This window comes from Theropithecus gelada, chromosome 8, assembly GCF_003255815.1.
Source record: "Theropithecus gelada isolate Dixy chromosome 8, Tgel_1.0, whole genome shotgun sequence".
Lineage (NCBI taxonomy): Eukaryota > Metazoa > Chordata > Mammalia > Primates > Cercopithecidae > Theropithecus > Theropithecus gelada.
Genome location: NC_037676.1, coordinates 83,847,505 through 83,869,413, shown reverse-complemented (window position 1 = coordinate 83,869,413; position 21,909 = coordinate 83,847,505). Strand labels below are relative to the sequence as shown.

The 21,909-nt window shown below is 39.8% G+C and overlaps 4 pseudogenes; 2 read left to right on the top strand and 2 right to left on the bottom strand.

Moving 5' to 3' along the window:
* Positions 1 to 5,352: 5,352 nt before the first annotated feature.
* LOC112630510 lies at positions 5,353 to 5,802 on the bottom strand (annotated as a pseudogene).
* Positions 5,803 to 7,071: 1,269 nt separating this feature from the next.
* LOC112630177 lies at positions 7,072 to 9,704 on the top strand (annotated as a pseudogene).
* A 4,074-nt stretch (positions 9,705 to 13,778) lies between these two features.
* Positions 13,779 to 21,909, top strand: part of LOC112630370 — a 23,250-nt pseudogene continuing 15,119 nt past the window's right edge.
* On the bottom strand, positions 16,695 to 17,101 carry LOC112630371 (annotated as a pseudogene).

Sequence of the window (21,909 nt, the reverse complement as noted above, 5' to 3'; positions counted from 1 at the left end):
ATGTGTATTCTGCAGCTGTTTAATGAAACGTCCTGTAAATATCTATTAGTTCTATTTGTTCTATAGTACAGATTAAGTCCAATGTTTCTTTGCTAATTTTCTCTCAGGAAGATATGTCCAATGCTGCTAGTGGGGTGTTGAAATCTCCAGCTATTATTGTTGGAGTCTATCTCTCCCTGTAAATCTAGTTATATATATATATAAATATATACCCTCAGTGTGTGGTGCATATATGTTTAGAATTATTATATCCTCTTGCTAAACTGATCCCTTTATCATTATATAATGACCTTCCTTATCTCTCTGTTTTTTTTTTTTTTTTTTTTTTTAGAAATCTATTTTATCTGATATAAGTATGGGTACTCCCGTTCCGTTTTTGGTTTCCATTTGGATGGAATATTTTTTTCCATCTTTTCATTTTCAGTGTATTTATGTCTTTATAGGTGAAGTGTGCTTCTTACATGCAATAGACTACTGAAGCTTTTTTTTTTTTTTTTTTGAGACGGAATTTTGCTCTTGTTGCCTAGACTGGAGTGCAATGGTGTGCTCTCAGCTCACTGCAACCTCTGCCTCCCGCGTTCAAGCTATTCTCCTGCCTCAGCCTCCCGAGTAGCTGGGATTATAGGCATGTGCCACAATGCCTGGCAAATTTTGTATTTTTAGTAGAGACAGGATTTCTCCATGTTGGTTAGGCTGGTCTCAAACTCCCGACCTCAGGTGATCTGCCTGACTTGGCCTCCCAAAGTGCTGGGATTATAGGCATGAGCCACCGCGCCTGGTCAAGGCCTGTTTTTTAAATCCATTTAGCCAGTCTCTGTGTTTTGGTTGGAGAATTTAGTCCATTTATATTCCATGTTATTATTGATAGGTAAGGATTTAATACTGTCAGTTTCTTATTTATTTTCTGGTTGTTTTGTGGTCTTCTCTTCATTACTTCCTTCTTTTCTGTCTTCCTTTCTATGAAAGTGATTTTCTTTGGTGGATATTTTAATTTGTTGCTTTTTATTTTTTGTGTAACTGTTGTAGTTTTTTGTTTTAATTTAAATACCATGAGACTTGCAAATAACTCTTTTTTTTTTTTTTGAGATGGAGTTTCTCTCTTGTTGCCCTAGTTGGAGTGCAGTGGTGCGATCTTAGATAACTGCAACCTCTGTCTCCCAGGTTCAAGCAATTCTCCTGCCTCCGCCTCCCGAGTAGCTGGGATTACAGGCGCCCGCCATCAGACCTGGCTAATTTTTTGTATTTTTAGTAGAGACAGGGTTTCACTATGTTGGCCAGGCTGGTCTTGAACTCCTGACCTCAGGTGATCCACCCCCCTCGGCCTCCCAACCAGGATTACAGACGTGAGCCACTGCACCTGGCCTCAAATGACATCTTATAACCCATTATCTTAAGCTGATGACAACATAACTCCAATTGCAAAAACAATCAAACTAACAAGCAAAGAGAAAACTAATAAAAACTCTATACTTTATCTCCCCACTTTTTTTTAATTTTCCATTTCTATTATACTGTATATGTCTTGAGAAGTTTCTGTACTTACTATTTTTGATAGGTTCATGTCTTAGTCTTCCTGCTCATCATATGAGTAGTTTGTACACAATAATTAGTGTTATGATATCCTGTAGTTGTCTGTGTATTTACTATTACCATTGAGTTAGGTACCTTCAATGATTTATTTCTCGTTAATATCCTTCTCTTTCATATTGAAGAGCTCTCTTTAGCATTTCTTGTAGGACAGGTCTGGTATTGGTGAAATCCCTAGCCTTCTCTTGTCTGATAAAGTCTTTATTTCTTTTTTATGTTTGAATGATATTTTTGTTGGATATAATTTTCTAGGACAAAAGTTTTTTTCCTTCAGCACTTTACATATGTCATGGTTCTCTCTCCTGGACTGTAAGGTTTTCACTGAGAAGTCTATTACCAGATGTATTGGAGCTGCATTGTATGTTATTTGTTTCTTTCCTCTTACCACTTTTTGGATCCTTTTGTTATCGTTCACCATTAGGAATCTGATTATTAAATGCCTTCAGGTAGTCTTACTTAGGTTAAATCTGCTTGGTGTTCTAAAACTTTATTGTACTTGAATATTGATACTGCTCTCTAGGTTTAAAAAGTTCTCTGTTATTATCTCTTTGAGTAAACTTTCTACCCTGATCTCTCTACCTCCTCTTTAAGCCTAATAACTCCTAGTTTTGCACTTTTGAGGGCATTTTCTAGATCTTGCAGGTATGCTTCCTTCTTTTTTATTCTTTTTTCTGTCTCTTCTGCCTGCGTATTTTCAAATAGCCAGTCTTCAAGCTCACTAATTCTTCCTTCTGCTTGATCCATTTTGCTGTTGAGAGACTATAACGCATTCTTCAATTTGTCATTTGAATTTTTCAGCTCCAGAATTTCTACTTGATTTTTAAAAAATTATTTGAATCTCTGCTAAATTTATCTGATAGGATTTTGAATTCCTTCTCTGTGTTATCTTGAATTTCACTGAGCTTCCTCAAAACAGCTATTTTGAATTCTTTGTCTGAAAGGTCAGAGGACATATTCGTGTCACTCTGGGATTGGTCATGGTGACTTTTTTGTTTCATTTGGTAAAGTCATGCTTTCCTGGATGGTCTTGATGCTTGTGGATGTTTGTCAATGTCTGAGCATTGGAGAGTTAGGTATTTATTCGTATCTTCAGAGTCTGAGTTTGTTTATACTCATCCTTCTCAAGAAAGTTTTCCAAGTATTCGAAGAGAATTGTGTTTTGATTTAAGTCTTTCATCACTGTCACCAATCTGCATAAGGGGTCACCCCAAATCCTGTAATACTGTGACTCTTGTAGACGCATCAAAGTACCACTTTGGTGGCCTTCAGTAAGATCAGGTAGAATTTCCTGGATTACCAGGCAGAGTCTCTTGTTCTCTTCCCTTGATTTCCTCCAAACAAATGGAGTCTCTCTTTCCATGCTCTAAAATTTGGAGAGTGGTGATTCATGCACTTCCATTGGCTACCACCACTGGGACTGTGCTGGGTCACAACCGAAGCTAACGCAGTACTGGGTCTTGCCAAAAGCCCATGGTGACTACTACCCAGCTATGACTGATGTTTATTCAAGGCCCAAGAAGGGCTTATTAGTCAGCAGATGGTGAATCCTGCCAGTCCTGTGTCTTCCTCGTATGGGCAACAGGCTCCCTTCTGACCCAGGATGGCTCTAGAAATGTCATCTGAGAGCCAGGGCCTGAAAGAGGAGATTCAAGATTCTGATTGGTGCTTAATTTTACTGTGGCTGAGCTGGTATCCAAGTTGCCAAAGTTCTCTTTACTTTCCCATCTCTTCTCCTCAAGCAGAAAGAGTCTCTCCTCGCTCTGTGAGCTGTGCTGCCTGAGGTTGGGGGATAGGTGGCACAAGCACTCCTTTAGACACCCCAGCTGGTATCTCACTGGGTCACCTGCACCCCAAGTCTACTGGCTCCAAGCCCAACACAGCACCAAGACCTCCCAGGAATTGCAGTCCTTGTGGCCTAGACTGCCTTTCAGGTTTATTTAGGACCTGAAGCACTTTAGCCTGCAGTGATGGGACTTGTTGGAACTCAGGTTCTGACCATTTGGGGTGAACTATTCCCCGCTGGCTGGGGCTGGTCTAAATCCTCCCTGTTTGGATGCTGGTTGAATTCTTCCCCATGTTGCTTTTCACTATGTGCAGCATTGACTTGAAATGCAAAACCCCATGGTCATTTCACTCTCCCTTCCCCAAGCACACAGATTTTCTCTCCATGCCACGCAGGGCTACCGGGGAAGGGAGAGAGGTGACATTGGCAATTCAAGACTGCCTTTCTTATCCTCCTCAGTGCCTTTTTCTTTGATATGATGTTAAAATCAGGTACTGGGATTGCTCACCTGATTTTTGCTTCTTTTGAAGGTACTTACTAGTGTGGATATTTGCTCAATTTTATGTTCCTGTTGGGGGGACAATTTGGAGGCTTCTCTTTGGCCATCTTGCTCCATCCTCCTCCCCCGTTACAAATTTCCAGTTTTGGCACTCATATTATGAGGCTGTGAAAAGTTCTGTGGTTAAAAATCCACTTTGATTAACCTGATATTTTCAAATTAATGTGATCATAGAATCATATTTTAATATGACACAACCTCCCGTGGGCCTACTGGGAAATCTAGTAAAAATAAATAATTAGAGGATTCCATCTTCTAATCCTGGCATTTGGTGCAACATCCAGAACTATAATTCTGACTTGACTGAAATTAAACAATTGATAAGAATACTTGGACTAAGAATTAAAACATAAAATATTGTAGCCATACCTGTTTCCTATTCTAGCTCAGAGAATGTAGCTGTAGTCAATTGTATCTCTGGAAGATTTCTAAAAAATATCACCTGCCACCCCCCAAAATGGAAACATTGTAATAATCTATGTTCATTGTATGTCAAGTGTGGATAAACTGAATCCCTGGGGTGCTCCATGCCACAGGTGGACTTCTTTTATTTTTTAGGGGGGGCAGGGTGGTATAAATTGTAATTTTTTGTTTTTTGAGACAGAGTCTTGCTCTGTTGCCTAGACTGGAGTGCAGTGGTGCAATCTCGGCTCACTGCAACCTCCACCTCCCAGGTTCAAGCGATTCTCCTGCCTTAGCCTCCTGAGTAGCTGGGATTACAGGCATGCACCACCATGCCCACCTAAGTTTTTTTGTATTTTTAGTAGAGATGGGATTTCACCATGTTGGTCAGGCTGGTCTTGAACGCCTGACCTTGTGATCTGCCCGCCTCGGCCTCCCAAATATACAACTTGGAAAGGATTTGAGGCAAATTGTGCCATAAGCAGATTGTCTTTAAGTGGCTAAACAAAGTTTTAAAAGCAAGTAAAGAAATGGTTCTGGTACAGTACCAGCAGTACAAAAAAAAGGGTGTACAAGTACCTGGATAATACACCCACTTTGCAATAGTGCAGCTTTTAAGTACATATTGTTGACTACCCATAGTTCACACAGAGTTACAACTCCACACTTCAACAACAACATGCCGACAGTTCCTAAAGAAGACTACTTTAAAAAAAGGCATAACTCAGATGTTCCCTCATTTGACCAACTCCATGTAAGTTTAGATGTGCAGAAGGGTTTAGATATATCCAGAGTAAGCCACATGTAACGTGTTACTTGATCAATTTTCTAAAAGAAGGTTTCAGGACAATGACAGTAAGATAAGGGAAGAAAACATGGAGGAATGAAGTCCTAATTACTATACATGCATTTTTTTTTTTTTTTTTACAGTAGGGAGAAACCTTTTACAGATAAGTTACAATCAAGGAAAAGGCAAATAAACAATTCTGTACAAGAAATTTAACACATTTGTACAAGGTCTTCACTTTGCTTTCATCATTTGTACAAACTCTTTATAGTTTACTTGACCATTGCCATCAATATCTGCTTCCCTGATCATTTCATCAACTTCTTCATCTGTTAACTTCTCTCCAAGGTTTGTCATCACATGAGAAAGTTCTGCAGCACTAATATAGCCATTGCCAACCTTATCAAACACACGGAATGCTTCTCTGATTTCTTCTTCACTGTCTGTGTCTTTCATTTTTCTTGCCATCTTTGTCAGAAATTCAGGGAAGTCAATTGTGCCATTACCATCAGCATCTACTTCATTAATCACGTCCTATAACTCTGCTTCTGTGGGATTCTGTACAAGGGACCTCAGTACAGCTCCCAATTCCTTTGTTGTTATAGTTCCATCACTGTCTTTGTCAAGTAGTGAAAAAGCTTCTTTGAATTCTGCAGTCTGCTCTTCAGTCAGTTGGTCAGCCATGCTACAAGTGCTACCAGTTTCGGAGACTCAACCACACGGACACTCGGCTCGCTCATTCCACTGGGACTAATTCTCCACAGGTGGACTTCTAAAGATACATGCAAAACTCTACTTCTAGGAATATATCCTATAGATATATTCACATGTAAAAAATGATATGTGCACTTTTATTATAGTGCTTATTTGTAGTAAAGAATGAAAACAAAGGATCATCAGTAGAAAACCAATTTTTAAAGTATGATATATCCTCTGGTTGTTATTAGAGATGTTCAAATATTTTCAGCATTTCCTGGTTCCATTTTGGTTATAGGTGGCCATGTGACCTCTTTGTCCAATGTTGTAAACAAAAATGACATCTGCCACTTTTAGACTAAATTATTTCATTTCAGTGATTCTTTCTACAGTTCTCTTTCCTACTGCCAAAGTGACCAGATAGAGCCAGATACATTTGTTTGGGTTCCCTAGTAGTGTAGACATGAAATAGAACTTCTGGTCAACTCATGATAAACATGTAGCAGGAGCTAGAAATAAAACTTTGTGGGTTGGGCACAGTGGCTCATGTCTGTAATCCCCACACTTTGGGAGGCCGAGGCGGGCGGATCATGAGGTCAGGAGATCGAGACCATCCTGGCTAACACAGAGAAATCCCGTCTCTACTAAAATATAAAAAATTAGCTGGGCGTGGTGGTGGGCGCCTGTAGTCCCAGCTACTCAGGAGGCTGAGGCAGGAGAATGGCGTGAACCCGGGAGGCGGAGCTTGCAGTGAGCTGAGATCGTGCCACTTCTCTCTAGCCTGGGCGACAGAGCGAGACTCCGTCTCAAAAAAAACAAAATAAAAAAACAACTTTGTGGTTTTAAGCCACTGAGATTTGAGGATTGTTTGTGACTAGAACATATCCTAGGCTATGCTAACATTTAGTTGAATATGAAGCAAGTTTTTTAAAAAAAGTAAACTGTTTATTATGGAGGGATGTCCAATATATATTGTCAAATACCTATTTTTAAGTGGAAAAGTAAAGGTCCAGAACAGTATATATAGTATAAAATATTTGTGTGTGTGTGTGTGTGTGTGTGCTGTGTCTTTTATATATAACATAGAACATCTCTGGAAATATACCCAAGACCCTGGAAATTTTGTCTGTAAGGAAAAGTACTTGATGGAAAACAAACATTGGAGAAGACCTTTTACTGTATACTTACCTGCATTTTTAATTGTGCGAAAATATGTATTAAAAATTATATTTAGGGAAATATATGTAAAGATTTTATATGAATCCTTCATTAGAAAAACCAAGTTTTACGGCCCCCTCTAAATGCCAATTTGGCAAAGGTGACATTGAAGTGGGATTTTTTTGTGCCTCTGATTTGAAATTTTATCACTATTGTTATATTACTCAGGTCAAATCATAAGTAAAGACTAGGAATTAAAAGGAAAGAAAGGCATTAGCTATCTTTTTGGAAAGAAAGTCTGCAAAGTACTAATTGATTCAAAATTGCTATTTAAATGTAAATACATGTGTTCTCTGTCCATTATAAAGATGTTATAAAGTTGTTCAAGTTATTCTCTTATATTCCCAAATCTCTATTGTATCTTTAGCCATTCCATTTCATTTTTAACAATTTTCATTTGTACTTTTCTTTATTTCCCTTTAAACAGTATAGTTAGAAGTTTATCTTTATTTTTTGTTTGTCTTTTCAAAGAAACATATATCACTTTTATTCCCCTATTGTTTCATTGTTTCTGTTTCATTAATTTCTACCTTTTTTTTTCTTTTTTCTTTTTCTTTTCTTTTCCTTTCTTTTTTTTTTTTTTTTTGAGATGGAGTCTTACTCTGTCATCCAGGCTGGACTACAGTGGCGCAATCTCGGCTCACTGCAACCTCTACCTCCCGAGTTCAAGCGATTCTCCCACCTCGGTCTCCTGAGCAGCTGGGATTACACGCACTTGCTATCATGATCAGCTAATTTTTGTATTTTTTGTAGAGACAGGGTTTCACCGTGTGGGCCGGGCTGGTCTCGAACTCCTGACCTCAGGTGATCCACCCGCCTTGGCCTCCCGAAGTGTTGGGATTACAGGCATGAACTACTGTGCCTAGTCAATTTCTGCCCTTGTATTATCTCCTTCTCTCTGCTTTTAAAAAAGATTTTCTCTGATGTTCTTTTTCCAATTCCTCACAAAGGATGGGAACTTACTGTTTTTAATTTACTTATTTGGATGTGATTTTTTATGATCTTTATTTTGACACAATTTAAAACACAGGCAAGTTCCAAACATAGTATATATAACTTTTCCATAGACTTTACCCAAATGCACCAATTATTTACCTTTGCCCTGTTTGCTTTATCATTTGCAGTCCCCCTCTGTCCACATATATGCACATATTTATGTGTGTGTGCTTGCTTGTGTGTGTGTGTACTTAACTAATTTTTGGTCAGCTTGATCTATCAGTTTTTGAGACAGATGTGTTAAAATCTCACACTATTGTGTGGTTTTATTCATTTTTTTCTTATAATTCTAATGGTTTTGCGGAGTAGTATATTATTAGGTGCATAGAATTTCTGTATTGTTACATGCTTTTTATGAATGTTGCCTTAAATCCTATTTTGAATTATAATAATATCATTTCACTAGGTTTTTTGGTGAATATTTCACTATTATGTCTTGTTTTTATCCCTTTATATTCAACTTTTCTATGTTGTTTTGTTTTAGGATGTCTCTTATAAGCAGCATAGAGCTAGACTTTGTTTTTTAAATCCAGTTTTGTACTATCTCTCTTTTATAGATGTGCTAAACCCTTTATTTGACCAAGAAGATATCATATGTTATAAACTTTACCATAAATCTGGTGACAGATGAAGAAAGAGAAACAAATGTGACTATTCAACTCTGGGATTCTGAAGGTAGGCAAGAAAGACTCATTGAAGAAATCAAGAATGGGAAAGTCAAAGTGCTCAAACAAAAGGACAGTCTTCTCCAGGCATCAATGCCTATTGATAGAAATATCCTAATGCTTATATTACCACTAATACTATTGAACAAATCTACATTTAGTTGTAAGATTGAATTACAGGTGTTTCAAACAGCATGGAAGAGAGCTTTGCCAGTAATTCTTGGGAAAGTTAACACAGCTTTTTGTTGTTGTTGTTTGTTTGTTTGTTTAATGCCATTTTGTGGATTTCTTTTGTCTCAGATTGTGGCATTGCCTGAGGCACAAGCTTTTGGATTTGTAATGAACTGCACGTGCCCAGGAAGCGGGGGGGCTATCTCTTTGCTCTGCTTCTACATGGAACTTTCATGCTGGCCATTTTGATGACTTACACACTAACATTATTGCCCCTGATCACGATGCCTGTCAATTTTACATATACAGTAATATATTAGGGTTGTCAGGTACATTTCATATCCCTGTTTCTAAAATTGTGTCAACACTCCTTTTCATACTTTATCAGTATCAGTTGAAATAGTCATCAAGCGTAGAATACCTGAAAGAGCAAACTTCTTAGAATAATTAGACCTCTGAGTTTTCTTTTAATGTTCATAGGGATTTATTTGACTTTCAGAGTTCGATTAATGTTTCTAAAAACAGATAACCTAGAAGTGCTTTTGTTGAGTCTCTTAGTTCCTGCTTCACATTTCTCATTTGGGCACTTTTTTGCTAAAGTTTGTATGCTGTGTCTTCTTGACTGTTGCTATTGACAGTTGGTTGTTAAATAGTTTCTTAGCCCTTGCCATTATTCAGCTGTCTTTTCCAAGTCCAAGGCAAACTTAGCCTCTGTGGCTCCTTTTACAGGAGCTGTGTGTTCTGGATGTGAAATGTTACTGTTCCTTTTGGTCTTACAAGGCTAAGAAAAGCTGTACCCTTATCTTAGAAGATAAGAGAAAAAGAAATTGCCAAGCCTAACAATTAAAGCATTGCTGAATTCCTACTCATGCACTGTGGGAGAGTCAAAGAATAACTAAAATGATGTCCATTCATAATCCACTTATGATCTAATAAAAACGTTGACATGGGGTGAGGAAGAATACATGTGTGTATATACTCAACACCATAAATGTTAAGCATCCAATGAGTGCTTCCAACAGTAGAATGCTACACAGGAGATCAGAGGAAGGAGGTAACTTTTCAGTTCTGTTGGTTTGAGAATGTTTTATGGAGTACAATGTGAATATGATATTATTTTGGTAGCAAAATGTAAGATCTTATTAGCTATCCTGGACACTCCACCCCTGACCAGCTGCCATGGTGTATATATAATTATATTAGGTGAGAGTCCACTTAAATCATTAACTATTAACTGAGAATATCTTGGCATGTAGAAACCAAAACTTGTTTTAATGAAGAGAGAGGTCATTTAAAAGAAGTCAACTCCAAAGACTAAGCGCAGTTGGCAAGATGCCCGTGATTTCTGGGGAGGGAAATTGCCCACTCATTTCTGTGGTGGACTCTCTTTATTATGCAAATACAGGGCAAGTAAGCACTGTCATCCTTGCCTTTGGGAAAGGATAACAGACCTTCTTGTGGCTTCACAAAGGCCACCCTTCCCTAGAACTCTCTTGTGTCCACTCAGCTGTCTGGGGAGGTGTCAGGGGCATTGGATCTCACCTGCCTTTCATTCTGAGGTTCAGCGTAATTACAACCTCTCTCATAGATGGGAGTCAGCTGACAAGAAAGGATACCAAAGGCCTCCAAGAGGGAACTTCCCTTAGGGAAGGTCGGAAGAGTGAGGAGCTGGACACCATGCCAGGAAGCAGAGTTTGTGCTGCTGGTCCCTGCCCCCGATGACACCTGGGCACAGCAGATGTTCTTAGGGTTAGGAACAGTGGCTGCAGATTGGACCAGAGTTTTAAACATTGCCCCTTTGGGAACTCAGGGGTAACTCATCCTGTACTGAGGTCTCTGCAGCTTTCTGAACTACTTTCACAACTTTGGACCAAAGATCCCTTGGATTTGTGAGACCAGTTTGCAGCTTTGCCACAATCGAATCTGAACACTGAGACTTCCCTGTGTACCGGCAGATTTTGCATTTCACTTTCTTTCTTTTTTTTTGTTTTTGTTTTTGAGACGGAGTCTCGCTCTGTCGCCCAGGCTGGAGTGCAGTGGCCGGATCTCAGCTCACTGCAAGCTCCGCCTCCCGGGTTCACGCCATTCTCCTGCCTCAGCCTCCCGAGTAGCTGGGACTACAGGCGCCCGCCACCTCGCCCGGCTAGTTTTTTGTATTTTTTAGTAGAGACGGGGTTTCACCGTGTTAGCCAGGATGGTCTCGATCTCCTGACCTCGTGATCCGCTCGTCTCGGCCTCCCAAAATGCTAGGATTGCAGGCTTGAGCCACCGCGCCCGGCCGCATTTCACTTTCAGCAGGCATTTGGAAGCAGAATGGCCTCTTTGGACTGAAAAAATCTAGGTTACTTGAGAACAATTGTGAGGCAGATGCTAAGGTCTCTAGAAAAAAACTAGGCTTCTTGCTCACCTGACACAGGTAGCTTGAAATGTTATCATTCAAAGGAATAAGATAGGTAATATTTAATCTCTCTTGCTTCAAATTGGTTATACTGATTTTAACGGCTTTGCCAAATCAGTGGGACCACATTCATTTAAAAAGGTTAAAAGATGATGGATGACATTTCTGCAAAAGCTTGGAAAATTTTATTTAGTTATGAATTAACACTTGTCATCATGCAGTTGGCAAGATTTTTAAGATGATTGACAATGAAGAAGCTAGTTTCTGAAGGCTTGTCTTTAAAAAATAAAAAAAAATCATTTAATAGGCAAATAGAGATATCCAAACCAGATACCTAAGGCATCATTCTTTAGACAATTAAGACAAGTTTCTTGCTCTTTGTGGGGTGTGGGAATGGGGTCCACAGTTCACATCATTCATCTCTGGGAAGTGTTTCATTGGCAACGTGATTGTGACAACATCTTGTTCTTTGATTAAATGCAGAAAAGCAATCACTTCCTAAGTAAGGAGCCAAATAGCTCACTTTTCTGGTCCTGCTGTGGCTGGGACATCTTATATCTGTGCAACAGTTTTTGCGTGATGATGATGTATGTACCATGATGCTGCCCCTTCAAGAAGAGGAAACATTTTAAGGACCATAAACTAGTCCTTGTACCTCATATAATGCTACCTCCTTGTGCCGTACATTTGCTGCGTGCAGACTTTTGTAGGACCAAAGGGAAAATTTCCCCTTTGTTCTCTGAATGTTTGCTGAAAATCAACTGAGAAAAGAAAGATTAATTGGAGAGAAGGATACAAATTTATTTGATCATAGTTTTAAGTGACATGGGAGCCTTCAGAATGAAGACCCAAGACACAGGGTAACAGTCCATTTTTATGTTTAGGTTCAAGCAAAATATACCCAGCTGCGCAGAAACAGGATTGGACCAAAACTATGTAATGTAATGCTAATAGACTGAGTGGGGAAACCCAGCAAAGCCTGTCTGTTCAGATTTTGTTTGGCCTCTCCCTGGTGCATTGCTTCCTTCTGTGCATTGGGCAAGACCCTCTCTGGAATGGGGTCTTGAGACCTACAATCAGAAGAAGTGGGTTGGATAATTTCTTTATGGTCTGTTTTTACACAAAAAGTTGTGGGGATTAGAATAATATTTTTGAGTTTCTAGGACCTGCCTTGGGGAAGAAGAATTCCAGTTTCTAAGGCAAGCCTTGAGGGAGAATGTGGGGCCAGAGACAGGAAAGCAAGAGGGGTCAAATCACTTTTTTTCTGTGAGGCTGCTTCTGAGGCCTTCATTTTGGGGTGTCATTTTCTGAGCCCCAACACTTTGGAGTCAGTGTGTTTCACTGCTCTGCTTTTGCTGTGTGACCGGTGACCTGTGTGAGGAAAAATCATTTACCTTCTCTGAGCCTCAGTTTCTTCATCTGTGTGATGAAGGTAATTATACATACCTCAGGCAATATTTAACAAAAATAATGCATATAAAAACACAATTGCTGAAAGCATAGTAAGTCCTCGATAAGTGGTATCTAAATACATCATTGAGGAAAAGGGCAGTTAGTTCTGGCAACTGATTTTTTTTTTTTTTTTTTAAGTACTATAAGTTTACCACGTATTGCTTTGGCAAATAAAAGCTACTCAACCGAAGTCATATCTCCAATTTGTGTTTTGTCAAAATGTTACTATGGAAAAATGAGAGAAAGGGTAAAGAAAGAGAAATGGGAAAAGGTGCGTGAATGGAAGAGTAAAGAAGAAAAGAGAAAAAGAAAGAGGAATTGAATTTTAAAAAGATTTAGAGAAGAAAGGACAAGCAGAAGAAAAGAAGTTAGAAGAACCAGAACTGAGAAAGAAAAGGCCAGATCTGAGTCTCCTGCGCTGGTGAAGACCTGGGCCAGGCCTCAAGCAGAGCCTCGCAGGGCACAGCTGGGGGCGGGGCCCAGCAAAGCAACCACGCCCCCTCATTGACGGCTTACGAAGCCGGGTCCTTTTGGTCCCGGGCAGCCCCTCTGCCTCCCAAAGCACTGAGGCCGGATAGCACCGGGCACCCAGCTAGCAGGACGCCCTTCGACTCGAAGTGAGACCCCTGTTTTCCCCGCCTCACTCGCCACCCTCTCCGGGTTCGGCTGGTGCTTCCCCCTGCAGGGCCCGGGACGAGCGCTGCCTGCGGTGCGCGGTCAGTCCCTGGGGCGGAGGCTGCATTTGGGTGACCCCTGCCTGCCACGTTATCTGGAACTGCCCTGGGGTGACCAGAAACAGTCCTGACGTTGGGGTAGCGGTTCGCAGACATCGCACTTAACCCCTATGGCAGCTTCTGTGGAATCATTGCCTGTTTTCATTTTCCCTACTCTGAAAAGTTGAGAGAAACTTGGTGCATCCCAGGCTCAGGTAGTCACCATAAGTGGTGGGGCAGCGCCCGGATGACTGGCAGCGCCAGTCGCGCTGCTAAGGACAGGTGGCCCACAGATGGCAGAGAGATCACTTACAGGTAGTCACCCTAAGAGACGGGGCAGCGCCAGTCGCACTGCTGGGGACAGGTGGCGAGAGGAAGATGGCCTGGCTCCCATGCTGGGAAGGCTGTGACCAGGACAGAAACAGCAGGAAACAGTTCAGGTGTCTATGGATTTGGGAAAATGAAAGTGAGTAAATACGGCCCCTTTACATCAAGAAATGTACTTGTGATATGATATATACGTGTATATCAGAATAAATGTATTACATATATGTATACACATATACATATATGTTTTCACCAACCATTACTGGCTCATAACTCCCATAAGCCCTTGTTACAGTCTTGTGTTATAATGTGGGGCACTGCAGCCCCCCAGAAAAATGAATTTCTTTCTTTGACCTCCTTCTGCCCTCCTTTCATCTGCTGCTTTTTCTCCCCAAGGTAGGGATCTTCCCCTACCTTTCTGTCTTGTAGCTGGCTATAAATAAATTCTCTGGCCTATCTTGTCTGATTGTAAGTCATAAGACTCCCATTTCGGACAGGGCCCTGCTCCATACCCAGGAGGAAGGAATGCTGCAAAGGGGAACCGAGAAGAATCTGAACAGACAGGCCTCAGTGGGTTTCCCCGGTCTATTACTGTTAGATCATGCTGATTTTGTGGGATGATATTCCTACACAATTATCTATCAATCATGCTTATCCAATGAAGTCCAGACTCAGGCCCTCAGTTGCTGTCTACTCAAGTAACTTACATGTTTATATCTACAGATCAAACCTCTCTTCTGAGCTCAGGATCCGTCTATTCAGCTGCACAATTGACATCTTTTGATTTCACGAAGGCCTCATATCTCTGCTACTTGAACTCTTAATTTTCCAACCTCTTTCCCACATCCCAAACTCGACTCTTTTTTTGTTACTCCCTGTTCAGTAGATGTGACTGTCATGCATTCACTTGCCAGACTGGAAAATTTGGGCATCCTTGAACTCTGCCTCGCCCTCATACTCCATAACCAGTCTGTTACTGAGTCTCCCCAGTTTTATCTTTCCAAACAGATATCTCTTGACTCCCTTAGCTTCTCCACCAGCAAAACTTCCCTCCTGAGGTTTCAGCCAATTACCAGCCAATTATCCTCCACACTACTGCATGCTGAATGTAAATAGTTTAACTGTCTACCCATACCCACTTTCTGCCTGTCTGTTCAGTAGCCACAGTGAAGTGATTCCTCAAGTGTCTCCCATCAAATTCTTATCCCTGAGGTCCTATAAGGGATGAACCCTACTACTTCCCCAGCTTTATCCCTCCTGATTCTCTTGACCTCTGAGCTGTCACACTTAGGCCCTTCAGTTAGTCTTCATGCACCAGGCATCCTGCAGTTGAGTGAGTTCATGCGTGTTCACTTGTTCTTCTCACCTTAGTTTAATTTTGTCGTCAGGGAAAACTGATCCGATGACTAAGTCCAGGTGAAAGCTCCCGTTAGATGCTTCTCATTGCACTTGTCCTCCTTAGCCTTGATTATTACCGTTGTGATTTTGCATGTGGTCTGTGCATTTTTTATTAGTATCTGAGTCCCCTCCTAGAGAGTAAGTATGAATGGGACCTGGTTTTCCTCCCCATGGTGCAGTGTACAGCATATAATAGGTATTCAGCAAACATCTATTGAAGGGTAAAACACATAGTGACTTCTGGGTGGAGAATCCCTAGAAGAGAGGGTAGCTTTTGAAATGGGCCCTGAAGGATTGGTCGGAGTGACATTAGTGCTGTTAGAAGGTGGAGGTGTGAGTGGCTTGAGTCATTTCTGGCAGGAAAGTGGGTGCAGCTTGAAAACGTCTAGTTCTGTCAAGACTAGTGGAGCAGAATGGGTGTCAGAATGAAAAAAAAGTTTGGTAACAATTTTTGTTTTTTTTTTTTTTTGAGATGGATTCTCGATCTGTCACCAACAATTCTTGAAGATCTCTAAGGAGTTACTCATATAACTCAGAGAGTGGCCTCCTTTTTAATTTTTTTTAAATTCCTTTATCAGGAAGAAAAAGCAACAGGCAGAAACTCACTGTATCGGTCCTTTCCCCTCCTTTCCTCTCCTGTCTCTTTTCCTATAAATAATGTGAGTCCCAAGATAGGGATTTCTGAGTATCTTCAAGATGCAGCTCTGTGTTAGCTATTCTCAATTGCAAAGGAGACAAAACTAGGGTTGCTTTCTATTGAGGCCACATTTTTGGAATCTGACAGCTTAAAAAGCTTCACTGTGCTAGATACAGTCTTCAGAGTATGGTCAAGCCATAGACAAGTTATTCTAGTCTTTGGAAGTCAGTGGAGAGTTGGACACTTCAGAACACAAATATATGTTGTTGTTTTTTCTCCTCTCTAATCTCAGAGAAATACATTTCATTTTTTTCTTTTTTATTATTCTTTTGGTCCCGGAATTTTCTTTCCTCAGAATGTCATAATAGAAAGAACAATGGAATTTAAAATCAGTTCAAATTCTTACTGTGTTATTTCTCTCTATTATCTTGCGTACAGAAGTTCTCATCTCTAACCCTTAAATTCTTGATCTTTATAACCTTATTAAAAAATACGTCTCCTATGTAGAGCACCTGCCTGCCTGGCATTTAGTTAGTACATGTGCCTTTTGCTCCTTCCTTTCAAAGCTTCTTTTATTTCAGTATTCCTAGTGTTCTTTCTTTTATCTTCACTTTATCCTTCACTCAGACATTTACTTATCTATTAAAATGTTTCTTGTGTCCTTTTTCTCTATTTCCTAAACCAGTGTTTTGTTGATTTTTTTTTTTTTTTTTTTTTGCCTAAACTCCCTTTATTTCACCCAGTTATGCAAATTGCGAGGCCAGGGACATGACCACAAACAGTTAAGGTTTAATTCACATGAATAAGCTTTCTTTCTCATGAAAATACTGTGTGTCACTTCTCACTTGGTCTAACACCCACCCTATCTAGCACAGATACACTCAACATGCAATATTAAGTACAATTTTTATTTTATTTTTCTCCAGAGAATAGTCCGTCTTCAGTCTTTAAGGACTCAGCTCCTTACATGGGCTTTGGTGGGGGCCGTGGGGCAGCACCCGCAGGTCTAAATCAGGGTGGGGGTGTTCAATCCTTGCAGGCTTCACGAGATCAATTCCTGACTACTTTGCTGTGAATTGCACAACTCACACAGTAACGTAGCTTCACATATGGTTCGGGAAGCACATAGGCTTCGAAGACGCTCACTTCAGAAATGTCTCTGACTGCTGCGGCCTCCACTATGTCCTGAATGATAAATTTCTTAACGGCCTTGTCCTTGGGCATGCATCGGGCACAGTTTGTGCCGGGAATAGGCTGCACGTGGCTGCAGCCCTTTTTTGGTACAACCGTTGTTCCCTCTTTTCTTTGTCATCTTGGAGGAACGCACCGGAGATTGTGTTTTGTTTTTTAACGTGTTATGGTATGAACACATTTGGAGACAATTTAATAGAAATTTTTTAAAACATTTCTGCATTAGTAGTGAAGTAATCCAGGTAGAAAGTGTTCTTTAATTGGTCTAGGAGTAAATCTTGGAAAAAAAATTGAACTCTGGAATAGGGCAGGGGGTAAATACGAAATGAAAGTCTGTTGCTAATTAAGATTTTTTTTGTGTGAAGAAAACTATTCTATAATTAAGACTTTTAGAGAATTCTAACTACTTTGTGCTGACATGTGTTAAATATTTTCGGAAGATGGCTGATCCTTGGCAGGAAGGCATAGATTAGGCAGTAACCCCAGCAAGACAAGCTGAAGAGGTATGAATTAAAACTTTGTCAGCCATAATGTGACGGGTGTGAAGCGTGTGGTTGCCTTATTAAATAAAACATGTATTTTGTTCAGTCTGCATTTGTTTTCCTTTTACTAAACACTTTACAGTGAGTACTTCAATTTTATATCATTAAACGTCTTGTGATGACAGTTGTGCAGCTAAAATAGGATGTTAGATTATATAATTCCATACCTAAAAGGTCATAATTATTGAAGCCTTATGTTATAAACATTTTTATGAGAAATTCTTAAGAATATCTTTTTTTTTTTTTTTTTTTTGAGATGGAGTTTCACTCTTGTTGCCTAGGCTGGAGTGCAGTGGCATGACCTCAGCTCACTGCAACCTCCGTCTCCCAGGTTCAAGCGATTCTCCTGCCTCAGCCTCCCGAGTAGCTGGGATTACAGGCACATGCCACAACACCTGGCTAATTTTGTATTTTTAGTAGAGATGGGGTTTCTCCATGCTGGTCAGGCTGGCCTTAAACTCCGGACCTCAGGTGATCTGCCTGCCTTGGCCTCCCAAAGTGCTGGGATTACAGGCGTGAGCCACCGCGCCCAGCCAAGAATATCTTTAAGGAATGTTATTTAAAGTCAGATTGAATGTTTTAAATCATTTTTGTGTTTTATCTTTTTGTTTGATTTAAAATTACTTATGCTTTTTTATTTGCCTGCCAAAAACTCTTTTTAGGTGGTTCGTGATACTCTTAAAAATGAAGTGAATATTATCCTGAAAAGTTCTCCAGTTGATTTGGTAACTGCTACTGACCAAAAAGTTGAAAAAATGCTTATCTCTTCCATAAAGGAAAAGTATCCATCTCACAGGTATTTCTTATTTCCATTTCAAATGACAAAATGAAATCTAAGTTGGAGTCACTTATACTAGGCAAGCATTTTGATTTTAGACACAGAAATTGACTTCAGTTAGCTTAAGCTGAAAAGGGATTTATGTTGTGGGTGTGGGCTCCTTGGGCCAGAACCATGGGAGGGAGGAGGAGTATCTGAGGGGACACAGGAGCTATGGCTGAGGCAGCCACTGGTACCCTCACTCCTGACTCTGATGGTTTGAATACTTTCTAACTAACCTTTTATCTTTACCTCATTAGTTTAAGATTACAAATTCTGGGCAGGGATATGCGGTTTCTGAGCTTAGGTGCTTTGCATATGTTCAAGCTGACAGGGAGTAGGAAAGAGGAATATTTGGATTCCTTCATAGTAAAAGGAATGAATGGTTGGGTGCTGGGAAGCTAACATGACAAACGTCTGCTGTTGGCATGATTTAAAAGTTCAATTTCATTCTCTGTATCGTAAACTTCTTTATATGGTAAAGTGGCAGTAGCTCTAGAGAGTCTGAGAGAAAATCCTGGAATTTGGGCTCTTTTACAGGCACAGAAATTTAACAGAAACATTATCATGCTAAACTGTTAGCACTGTGATTCTGGACTTCTTCCTAGTCATGTCATCGGCCATTCCTGGTGTTTTTAGCCATTGAGAAGAAAAAATGTTTTAAGCCGTGGCTAAGTATATTTCTTCTGAATAAAAAGATTTATAGCTAAGAGAAAAAGAGATAAATGGAGATGATGATAGTAGTTATTAAGACAGTTCAGTTTTAAATGAAAGAAAATAACTAGAAAAGAAAATAGGAAAGAAGAAAACCAGTGAACTCTAGTATCACTTATGGGATTTCCATAAGATTTAGTTAGAAACAAGTTACCAAGTGTAGGCTCTGCCTCTTGATGGGAGTATTAGAGAGTGTCTGGACCCATTTTTTAAATCATGGCATTTCCTTAATGATTTCTCATCTCCAAAATATGCTCGTCTGGTGTGTGTGTGCGCGCGCAGGAACATGCATGTGTCATTACTTATTCTGGTATTACATTTTATAATTTTTTTTTTTTTTTTGAGACAGAGTCTTGCTCTGTCACCCAAGCTGGAGTGTAATGGTGCGATCTCGGTTCACTGCAACCTCCACCTCACGGATTCAACCAATTTTCCTGACTCAGCCTCCTGAGTAGCTGGGACTACAGGTGCATGCTACCACGCCCAGCTAATTTTTGTATTTTCAGTAGAGAGGGGTTTTACCATATTGGTCAGGCTGGTCTTGAACTCCTGACCTCAGGTGATCCACCTGCCTTCGCCTTCTAAAGTGCTGGGATTACAGGCGTGAGCCACCATGCCCAGCCACATTTAAAAATTTTGAATTCTGTAATTTTTCTCATGACTTTGCTCTCAGTAAAATAAAATAAAGCTTCCCCCCCACTGTTATCAGTCTTTATAGGGACAAAGAAGCAACAATAGAAAAGTAGGGTGCAGACTTTTATATTTTATACAAGACTGTGCAGCTAAGGAAATATCATGGTTTGGACATTGTTAATAGGAGTGTATCCTTCTTGCTTTTAGTTTCAATGGTGAGGAATCTGTGGCAGCCAGGGAAAAAGTGTCTTAACTGACAACCCCACATGGATCATTGACCCTATTGATGGAACGACTAACTTTGTACACAGATATGTTTAAAAAAGTTTAATATAATTGCTCTTTGTATATTACCTGGATAGCCCTTTAGAGTACTCTGTGCAGGAACATATACATTTTAGAGAATCGCATACTTTGTTTATGCATCTTTATTCTAAGAAAGGGTACCTAAAGTGAATAGAGCAAACTGTATTATGCAGACTTCTCATTGGATATGGAGGTGAAGAAATATTAATGGTGTGATCTTTTTACGTGGAGTAGCATGCCCTGGTCACCATTCTTTTCTCACTCTTGGAGCCATATAAAAATTGAAGCAAACAACCTTGCTTCTTTGAGATCGACAAAGAAACTAATGAGGTCACTATTGGAGTGCTGTCAATATAGAATGAGTTCAGTCCAGAAGAGAAAATAGGGTTAAAAATTGGAGGGGTGTTACGTTCAACAGGCTTAGGCTTGAATTCTGGTGTTTTTTAATTGACTTTGTGACTTTGGGCAAGTTAATCTTTTTAAGCCTCAGTTTTTAAAAAGACCATATTAATGTCACCTAATAGAATTGTTTAATGATGGGACTCTATGAGTGGTACATTTATCTTAGAACTTAGTATAATGCCTGGCACAGAGTTTAAGTATATTATATCACCAGAAGAAAGCCCGATGGCATTGCGCATGTGAGTTAAAATGAGTAGCCAACTATGGTGGGATTCCACATAGATGTTACTTTTTTCTTTCCTTTTTATTTTTTTAAGACAGGGTCACACTCTGTCACCCAGGCTGGAGTGCAGTGGCAAGATCATGGCTCACTGCAGCCTCAAATTCCTGGACTCAAATTATGCCCCCACCTCAGCCTCCCAAGCAGCTGGGACTACGAGTGCTAGCCACCACACCAAGTTTGTTTATTTATTTATTTATTTTTGTAGAGATGGGGTCTCACTATGTTGCCCAGGCTGGTCTCAAACTCCTCGCCTCAAAAGCAATCCTCCCACCTTGGCCTCCCAAAGTGCTGGGATTATAGGCTTGGGCCACCACCCCTGGCCCATCAGTGTTACTTCTGAAGTTGCCATGTAGTTGTACATGTCTGTACTATGTACAGAATTGTTAAAATCTATAAAGTTTTATAGACTTTATATACATGATGGTGTTGTATCTTTTAAATGTGGAAAGATGCTTATGGTGTAATGTAAGAGTAGAAGATTGTATGATACAGTGTGTATAGTTTGATCCTATTTTTGTTAAAATAAAAACTCATATATTTAGAGGTTTTTATTTGTAGTAGTTATGTTGACCCTATTTTGCCTTGATCTTGACTCTCTTGTGGGTCAGAAATTTCAAAGTATTTGTTTAAACTGTCATGCAACCGTAAAAATAATGGTGAATAGTCTACTTTTCAGATGTGAAGTTACAGGTTTGGTGTTGGTATAGAGACAAGTAACAGCAATTCTATACAAGGCAGTGCCTGTGTCTACCAGGCTGCAGGAAAAATGATGAAAATAGACTATTTTCTTTTTAAAAATTCACTTTAATTTTCTTAAAATTTACTTTTATTTTTTGAAAAGATATTTTCACATAGTCATTAGATTATGGCATTTGATATTCAAAAGACAGGAAATGGGATACAGTAGAAGGTACCCTTGCCACTTCTCTCCCCAGTTTCTCAGGACCCATCTCTCAGGTGACCATTGCTATCCATTTCTTATGAATCCCTTCAGAGATGTTTCATGCCTGTAGGAGCATCTTGTGTGAATACATGTATTTATATATGTCCCCTTCCCTCCTATTTACTCAAGGAGCTGTACACAATACACACTGTTCTGCATCTTAGGTATTGTCGGGAGGAGGGATAAGACTGTTTATAGAAAAAAAATTGTGAGTACTTATATTACGAAAAGATTAATTTTAGTAACAATATAACAATAAGTTGTTTTTTTTTTTTTTTTTTTTTTTTTT